Source organism: Vigna unguiculata, unplaced genomic scaffold (assembly GCF_037176805.1).
Source record: "Vigna unguiculata cultivar grain cowpea cultivar isolate G323 ecotype 2 unplaced genomic scaffold, ASM3717680v1 ptg000063l, whole genome shotgun sequence".
Lineage (NCBI taxonomy): Eukaryota > Viridiplantae > Streptophyta > Magnoliopsida > Fabales > Fabaceae > Vigna > Vigna unguiculata.
Window position 1 is genome coordinate 22,501 of NW_028196710.1, and position 10,482 is coordinate 32,982.

The following is a 10,482-nucleotide window of genomic DNA, read 5'->3' on the forward strand; positions in this document are numbered from 1 at the left end:
AAAACATGGTAAAAAATGAAATTTCAGAATTTTTTTTTCATACATATCAACGTGATGGAAGAGAAAAAATATCTTTTACGTATCCACAAAATTTATCAAGTTTTGAAAAACTGATGGAAACAAAAATAGATTTCTTCACAAAAAAGAAAATTTCCTCTGATGATTTGTATAATGATTCGTACTATAGGAATGAAGAAAAAATAAACAAATTGAGCAATGAATTTATAAATCGCACAAAACTGATAGATAAGAAATTGATTTCTCTCGATATATTCGAAAATAGAATTCGATTTTGTGATGATGAAACTAAAAAAAAATATTTAACTAAAAGAAAAGATCCTTTGTTAAACGGACCCTTCCGTGGACAAATAAAAAACGGTTTTTCAACCTCAATCCAACATGAAAAAACTTACAAAAAAAATAACATTTTTATAAATAAAATTCAAGATATCTTTCTTTATAATAAGATTTCTAAAAAGAATAATAGTAATTCTCCAAAATTAGAGGAAAATAGAAAAACATTTGATAAAAAATTATTAGTAACTACATTTCTTTTTAATCTAATCAGTCAATTTTCATTAGTGTCAAGCTTAAATTCGCACGTACCTTATTTATTTACAGAACCTGAACAAGTAAAAATGAATTATAATTATGACGCAGAAAAAAAACAAATAATCAAAATATTATTTGATGCAATTACAACTGATTTGAACGAAAAAAGAAAAGTAAATCGAAAGAACACTAAGTCTATTAAAAGAAACGAAATCTGTAAAAAAGTACCTCGGTGGTCATACAAATTGATGGACGAATTAGAACAACTAGGTGGAAAAATTGAAGCAGATAATTCTCAAATTCGTTCTAGAAAAGGCAAACGTGTAGTCATTTTGACTAATAAAGATAAATTTTTTAAAAAATACAAGACTTATCGTGATCGTGGAGATACTGAAAATAATGAACAAAAAAACGAATTGGCTTTAAGACGTTATTCCCAACAATCGGATTTTCGAAGAGACATAATCAAAGGATCTATCCGTGCTCAAAGACGGAAAACAGTTACTTGGAAATTTTTTCAAAAAAGGGTGCATTCGCCGCTTTTTTTGGATAAAATTGAAAAATCAATATTCTTTTCTTTTCATAGTTTAAAATCAATGAAAAGATTTTTTATGTTAAATATTTGGATTCGTAAAAAGACAGAATTTCAAATTTTAGGTTCTATAGAGGAAAAAACAAAAAAAAGTCCGAAAAAAAAAGAGGAGGAAGCAAAAAAGGAAAATGCAGAAAGAAAACGTATAGAAATAGCAGAAGCCTGGGATAGCATTATATTTGCTCAAGTAATAAGAGGTGTTTTATTAATAACCCAATGCTTTATTAGGAAATATATTCTATTACCTTCATTTATAATAATTAAAAATACAATTCGTATACTATTTTTTCAAATTCCAGAATGGTCTGAAGATTATATGGATTGGAAGAGAGAAATATATATTAAATGCACGTATAACGGCGTTCAATTATCCGAAAGAGAGTTTCCGCAAAAATGGCTAACAGATGGGATTCAGATAAAAATATTATTTCCTTTTCGTCTAAAACCTTGGCATAAATCTAAAATACGATGTAATGAAAACAAAAAAAATTCAAAGAAAAAAAAGAACTTTTGTTTTTTAACAGTTTGGGGGATGGAAGTTGAATTGCCTTTTTCTAGTTCCACGAAAAATCCACTTTCCTTTTTCGACCCCATTTTAAAAGAACTAAAAAAAAAAAAGAAAAAATTTGAATTTTTCACTTTTCTAGTTCTAAAAGTTTTAAGTGAAAAATTCAAACTGTTTCTAAATATCGTAATAGAAAAAGCAAAAGGGATCATCCAAAGTATTCTTGAAATTATTAGAAAAAGTATAGTATTCCTCACGAAAAAAAAACAAGAATTTTTAAATTTAAAATATTTTTTTATTAAAAGGAAACCCCCAAAACTCGATGAATTGAGCGAAAACAAAAAATATTCAACAATTTGGAAGAATAATTCAATGATTTCTGAAGCAACCATTTCAATTCAATCGATAAAGTCGACAAATTTTTCATTGAAAAAAAAATCTATAAAGGATCTCAATACTAAGAGAAAAGTAGTTATTAAAAAAATAGAAAAAATGAAAAAAGAAGAAAAGAAAAGAGGACTTGGAATTCGCGAGACAAATATTCATTCGAAGAAAAAAATTTATGATAGTAAAAGGATAGAATTCGAAAAAAAAATTTTGCAGATATTCCAAAGAAGAAATATTAGCTTAACTAAAAAATCACATTCTTTTTTTCAATTTTTGATGAAAAAAATATACATAGATATCTTTCTATATATCATTTGTATTCCGAAAATCCAGCTACAACTTTTTCTTGAATCAACAAAAAAATTTTTAAATAAATGGCTTTACGATAATGAACCAAATACAGAAAGAAGTTATAAAACAAATCAAAGTATAATTCCCTTTCTTTTAAAATTACACAAATATTTTAATAATAAGAATAAGAATGCGAATTCACATAATTATTTTGATGTCTCCTTTTTGTCACAACCATATGTATTTTTAAATTTGTTACAAACCCGAATTATTAACATAAACATATATAAGTTAAGACTTCTTTTTCAATATAATAAAAATTTTTTTTTTCTGAAAAATGAAATAAAGGATTCTTTTTTTGGAGCACAAGGAATAGTTCATTCTAAAAGAAAACAAAATAACCTGCTCAATTCTGAACTAAATCAATGGACAAATTGGTTAAAGAATAATTATTATCAATATAACTTATCTAACAGTAGCTGGTCAAAATTAGTATCACAAAAATGGAGAAATAGAATCACTAAATGTGGTGTAACTCAAAATAAAAATTTAACCAAATGGGATTCATATGGAAAAAGCCCATTAATTCTTTACAAAGAACAACAAGGAATCCCATTAAAAAAAAAAATTAGAAAACAATATAAATACGATCTTTTATCCTATAATTTTATGAATTATGCAAATAAGAAAGACTCATATATTTATCGATATAGATCCCTATTTCAATCAAATAAAAACACAATGATTTCTTCTAATTACAATACATATAAAAAAGACTTATTTGATAGAATAAGTAATATTTTTATCAAGAATTATATAGCAGAAGATACTATTATTATAAATCCGGATAGAAAATATTTGGATTGGACGGGAATCAATAGAAAAATACTAAATCGTTCCATATGCAATCCGGAATTTTGGTTCTTTTCCAAATTTGTGATATTTTATAATACATTTAGGGGTAACTCGCAAATTATACCAATAAAATTACTTTATTTACATTCTCTTTTTTTACATTCTAAAGGAAATAAAAATGTTAGTGAAAAGAATATTACTAGAAAGAAAAAAAAAATAGATGTTTTTAGAACATCGAAAAAAAAACCCAAGAACAATATGGAGGCAGAACTTCAATTCTTAGTAAGAAATTTTTTGAATTTCCATTTAAACTGGAAAAATTTCTTAGGTCAAAAAATATTTAACAATGTAAAAGTATATTGTCTCCTTATTAGATTGACAAATTTAAGAAAAATTACTATAGCCTCTATTCAAAGAGGAGAACTAGGTCTAGATATTATGATGATTCAAAAACAGACGAATTTAACTCTTTCAGGCTTAAGGAAAAAGAAAAATAATAAATTTAGGAAAAAAGAACTATTTGTTATCGAACCAGTTCGCCTGTCTAGAAAAAATAATAAACAATTTTTTAAGTATAAAATGATGGGTTTTTCATTAATTCATAAGAATAAACGCAAAATTTATAAAAAATACTCAGAAAAAATTCATGTTAATAAGAAATTTTTTGATAAATACATTACAAGAACAAAAGATCAAAAGATAACAGAAAACAAAGAAAACGAGAAATTTAATTTACTTGTTCCTGAAAACATTTTATCTGCTAGACGTCGTAGAGAGTTGAGAATTAGAATTTGTTTAGATCCAAATAATATAAATAGTATGCATAGAAACACAATATTTTATAATGAAAATAAAGTCCAAAATTGTTTTAAAGTTTTGACTAAAAAAAGAAATGAGAAAGAGAAAAAAAAACTAATGAATTTCAAAATTTTTCTTTGGCCAAAATATCGATTAGAAGATTTAGCTTGTATAAATCGTTATTGGTTTAATACCCATAATGGAAGCCGTTTCAGTATAGTAAGGATACATATGTATCCGCGTGTGAAAATTCGTTAATCTAATTTTGTTTTCTATTTAGCATATGTATCTATCTATAGATAGATACATAGGTTAAACAAATACACGTATTTTGGTATGGCATTGATTTTAATTCAATGATGTATACATAAAAAAAAAGCATTAACAAAATTATCTTTTTTTATCTAATGTAATGTATACAATTCTTTTTTATATATCAAACTAGTCTCCTTTATACTATATCTATTTAAATTCTCTATTTCAATTGGATTGATTTCAGTTATCAAAAAAATTAGATTTCGGATTTCTATCAAAAAATTAAAAATGAGTGTCATTCTAATTACTGATCAATAAAAATATCTATAAAAATCGAGGAGAAGGAAAAACTTTTATTTTTTTATGGTAAAAAAGTCATTTATACCTGTTATTTCACAAGAAAAAAAAGGAAAAAAACCGGGATTGGTTGAATTTCAAATATTCAAATTTACCAATAGAATACGAAGACTTACTTCACATTTTGAATTGCACCGAAAAGACTACTCATCCCAAACAGGTTTACGTAAAATTTTGGGAAAACGGCAAAGATTACTGTCTTATTTGTCAAAGAAAGATGGAATACGGTATAAAAAATTAATCAATCAGTTTAATATTCGGCAGTCACAAATTCGTTAAATTGAAGAGTAATTTTCAATTATTCGATTTATTAGATCTTGAATTTGGATGAACTTTTTTTTTAAGCGATTCATAAAAGAATAAATCGAGCAAAAACCTATGAATATCTCAACGAAAAGAAAGGACTTCATGATAGTCAATATGGGGCCTCACCACCCATCAATGCACGGTGTTCTTAGACTTATTGTTACTCTAGATGGTGAGGATGTTATTGATTGTGAACCGATATTGGGTTATTTACACAGAGGAATGGAAAAAATAGCGGAAAACCGAACAATTATACAATATCTGCCTTATGTAACACGTTGGGACTATTTAGCTACAATGTTCACAGAAGCAATAACTGTAAATGGACCAGAACAGTTGGGAAATATTCAAGTACCTAAAAGAGCCAGCTATATCCGAGTAATAATGTTGGAGTTAAGCCGTATAGCTTCTCACCTACTATGGCTAGGACCTTTTATGGCAGATATTGGTGCACAAACACCTTTTTTCTATATTTTCAGAGAAAGAGAATTAATATATGATCTATTTGAAGCTGCCACAGGTATGAGAATGATGCATAATTTTTTTCGTATCGGAGGGGTAGCGACTGATCTACCTTATGGTTGGATAGATAAATGTTATGATTTCTGCGATTATTTTTTAACAAGTATTGCTGAATATCAAAAACTTATTACGCGAAATCCTATTTTTTTAGAACGGGTTGAGGGCGTCGGTGTTGTTGATGTAAAAGAAGTTATTAATTGGGGTTTATCAGGACCGATGCTTCGGGCTTCCGGAATACAATGGGATCTACGTAAAGTGGATAATTATGAATGTTACGAAGAATTTCATTGGGAAGTTCAATGGCAAAAAGAAGGAGATTCATTAGCTCGTTATTTAGTTCGAATTGGTGAAATGATAGAATCCATAAAAATTATTCAACAGGCTTTGGAAGGACTTCCCGGCGGTCCATATGAAAATTTAGAAATCCGCTGCTTTGATAGAGAAAAAGAGCCAGAATGGAATGAGTTTGAGTATCGATTTATTAGTAAAAAATCGTCTCCGAGTTTTGAATTGCCAAAACAAGAACTTTATGTAAGAGTTGAAGCCCCCAAGGGAGAATTAGGGATTTTTCTAATAGGGGATCAAAATGGTTTTCCTTGGAGATGGAAAATTCATCCGCCCGGTTTTATAAATTTGCAAATTCTTCCTCAATTAGTTAAAAGAATGAAATTGGCCGATATTATGACAATACTAGGTAGCATAGATATTATTATGGGAGAAGTTGATCGTTGAAATGATAATTGATTTAACAGAAATACAAGATATACATTTTTTTTTCAGATTGCAATTTTTGAAAGAGATATATGGAATTCTTTGGGTATTTGTGCCTATTTTTATTTTGATATTAGGAATTACTATAAGTGTACTAGCAATTGTATGGTTAGAAAGAGAAATATCTGCAGGGATACAACAGCGTATTGGACCTGAATACACCGGTCCTTTTGGAGTTCTTCAAGCTCTAGCAGACGGAACAAAATTACTTTTTAAAGAGAATCTTATTCCATCTAGAGGAGATATTCGTTTATTTAGTTTCGGCCCATCTATCTCAGTCATATCCATTATAATAAGCTATTCAGTAATTCCTTTTGGCTATAACTTTGTTTTATCTGATCTGAATATTGGTGTTTTTTTATGGATTGCTATTTCGAGTATTGCCCCCATTGGACTTCTTATGTCAGGATATGGGTCAAATAATAAATATTCCTTTTTGGGTGGTCTACGAGCAGCTGCTCAATCAATTAGTTATGAAATACCATTAACTCTATGTGTGTTATCGATATCTCTATGTGTGCTTCGTTGAGACATAAATTTTTTGATACTATTTCTTATAAGCCTCTCCTTATATTTAAAGTACAAAAAGAATCTATAAAGAATATATATATATTCTTTTCGCATTTGGATTGAATAATTGAATCAGATAGTTATATGAGTGCAATAAAACAGCTTTTTTTGAATATAATTTATAGAATACTCTATTACTTATAGAGAAAGTATGATGATTTCAAATTGCAGTAAAAATATTGAGTCTAATTTTCTATGTATAAGAATAAGGTGAAAAAATCAATGAAATTCTAGAATTAGATTCTATATATTATATTCTATGTATAGAAGTGGTTGTTTTTCCCAAGATTTGTTGATTAGTAATCCTGTCTTGAAGCGGACGCAAAAGACCAACCTTTTTCAAATTTTCAATATCATTTGTATGAATTAGCATACATATATTAACAAAATTAAAAAAAGGCATTAATATAATAAAAAAAATTAATGGATGGCTAGAAACACCAAAATACACAAAAGATTAGTAACGTATATTTCTTTTTTAAATTATCCAATTTATGTATAATATAAAAAGAATACTAATGGGGACTTGAAGTTGGTAGAAAAAATAAGGCAGTACTCCCCCCAATTCCGATCTAGAGTATACTTCCATCCATTGATTGAATAAATAACTATCAGGAACGAAATAATCCTTTAATTTTTTGAAGTCCCCTTTTGCTTGCACAAAAAGGAATAAGATAAGAGGTAAAAGTGATCTCCTTTTTCTTTTTTGTCTTATATACTCCATATTTATGGAGATAATCATAATTTAAAAAAAGAACATCTAATTATTTTTCGGAATCGAAAATGATGTGGGAGTTCTTGATAATTTTAAAAGAGTATTTTATGCAAAAATGAAATTAAGTTATTACTCAACAAATTTAATTTTGAATTTTTTAAAGGATGAGATCAATTCAGAAGTACCTTTTGTATTTTTTATTTATCTAAAGAAATTCAATAAATGTGCAAATGTTTTTATTTTTTAAATAAGTGTGTATTCATTTAAAAATTTTTTTTAGAACAGACAGAATTCCATGGGTCTAATTCAGAACCGTCCGAGAAAATAGAATCTTATCTATCTTAGGGATATATCAAGGGAGAAATAATTGGCCGGGTTCTTATATTTTTTTAAGGCTTTAAAGGAGCCGTATGAGATGAAAATCTCATGTACGGTTCTGTAATAGAGATGGTAACAGTAATGTCATCACCGACTAGGATTATCTAACAGTTTAAGTACAGTTGATATAGTTGATGCACAATCCAAATATGGTTTTTGGGGATGGAATTTGTGGCGGCAACCTATGGGTTTCCTCGTTTTTCTAATCTCTTCCCTAGCAGAATGTGAAAGATTACCTTTTGATTTACCAGAAGCGGAAGAAGAACTAATAGCGGGTTATCAAACCGAATATTCCGGTATCAAATTTGGTTTATTTTATGTTGCTCTCCTATTTAAACCTATTCGTTTCTTCCTTATTTGTAACAGTTCTTTATTTTGGTGGTTCAAATTTCTCTATTCCGTACATCTTCGTTTCTAATTTTTTTCAAATAAATAAAACATACGGAGTTTTTGTAACGATAATTGGTATCTTTATTACACTAGTTAAAACTTATTTATTCATATTCGTTTCTATCACAACAAGATGGACTTTGCCTAGGCTACGAATAGATCAATTATTAAATCTTGGGTGGAAGTTTCTTTTACCCATTTCTCTTGGTAATCTATTATTAACAACGTCGTCTCAACTGTTTTCACTGTAAAAAAAATGTGGACCTTCTATATTCAAAATTCAGAACTTGTTTTAAACAAGAGAAAGAAAAAAAATATTCAGAGCTATTCACGATATGTTCCTTATGGTAACTGAATTCATAAATTATAGTGAACAAATAATACGAGCTGCTAGATATATTGGTCAAGGTCTCATGATTACCTTATCTCATGCAAATAGGTTACCCGTAACTATTCAATATCCTTATGAAAAAATAATCTCATCAGAACGTTTTCGCGGTCGAATACATTTTGAATTTGATAAATGCATTGCTTGTGAAGTATGTGTTCGTGTCTGTCCTATAGATCTACCCATTGTTGATTGGAAACTAGAAACTGATATTCGAAAAAAACGGTTGCTTAATTACAGTATTGATTTTGGAATCTGTATATTTTGTGGTAACTGTATTGAGTATTGTCCAACAAATTGTTTATCAATGACCGAAGAATATGAACTTTCAACTTATGATCGCCACGAATTGAATTATAATCTAATTGCTTTGGGTCGTTTACCAGTATCAGTAATTGATGATTATACAATTCGAACAATTCAAATAAAATGATTTCAAAATTCTTCACAAAAATAATTGAATTTCTCTATATATAGAATAAAAAAAAAGATATTCTATTTTTTTGAAATGACTCTTTGGCATAAAGAAAAGAATGAAATTCCATTGATTCTATAACAACTGTACCTAATAACAATTCACATATCTTATCTTAGGATTTGGTGAATTTCTATGCACAGATAATTTTCGTATTTAACAAGTTTTTTCCTGGTCATATCAATAAGGTCATGAAATTTCTATTTATCTTTTATTTTACATATAATGGATTTGTCCGAATCGCTACATGATTTTATTTTAATCTTTCTTGGATCAGGTCTCATATTAGGAAGTCTAGGAGTAGTATTCTTTACGAATCCGATTTTTTCTGCTTTTTCATTGGGACTAGTTCTTGTTTGTGTATCTTTATTCTATATTTTATCAAACTCCCATTTCGTAGCTGCCTCACAGCTACTTATTTACGTGGGCGCTATAAATGTTTTAATAATATTTGCTGTGATGTTTATGAATGGTTCGGACTATTACCAAAATTTTCGTGTTTGGACCGTTGGGGATGGAATTACTTTGATGGTTTGTACCAGTATCTTTCTTTCACAAATAACTACTATTCTAGAGACATCATGGCACGGAATTATTTGGACGACAAGACCCAATCAGATTTTAGAGCAAGATTTGATAAGTACTAGTCAACAAATTGGAATTCATTTATCAACAGATTTTTTTCTTCCATTTGAACTAATTTCAATAATTCTTTTAGTTGCTTTAATAGGTGCAATTTTTGTGGCTCGCCAATAAGAAAGTTTTCGAACTAATAAAATAATATAAATTACATTTTGTTAGAATTTATTACATTTCTTTTTTGTTGAATTATATGTTAAGGAAAAAGAATATTTATGTATAAAGTATAAAATCTTTTTGCAAATACTTGATTTTGTTGTAGACTTATTATGTTAGGCAATAAAATCCGTTGAATTCATATTCATATCGAAATGAATAAAAATTGAAAAGGAGTTGGTCAATGATATTCGAGCATACACTTGTTTTGAGTGCTTATTTATTTTCTATAGGTATCTATGGATTGATCACGAGCCGAAATATGGTTAGAGCCCTTATGTGTCTTGAACTTATACTAAATGCAGTTAATATAAATCTCGTAACCTTTTCTGATTTTTTTGATAGGCGGCAACTAAAAGGAAATATTTTTTCAATTTTTGTTATAGCTGTTGCAGCCGCTGAAGCAGCTATCGGACCAGCTATTGTTTCCTCAATATATCGTAATAGAAAATCAACCCGTATCAATCAATCAAATTTGTTGAATAAATAGTATTATTCATAAAAAAAAGTCTAATTTTGAATAGTGTGTACTATATAATCCATTCAAATTAGCAGAAATGATATATCCTTTTTAATCATG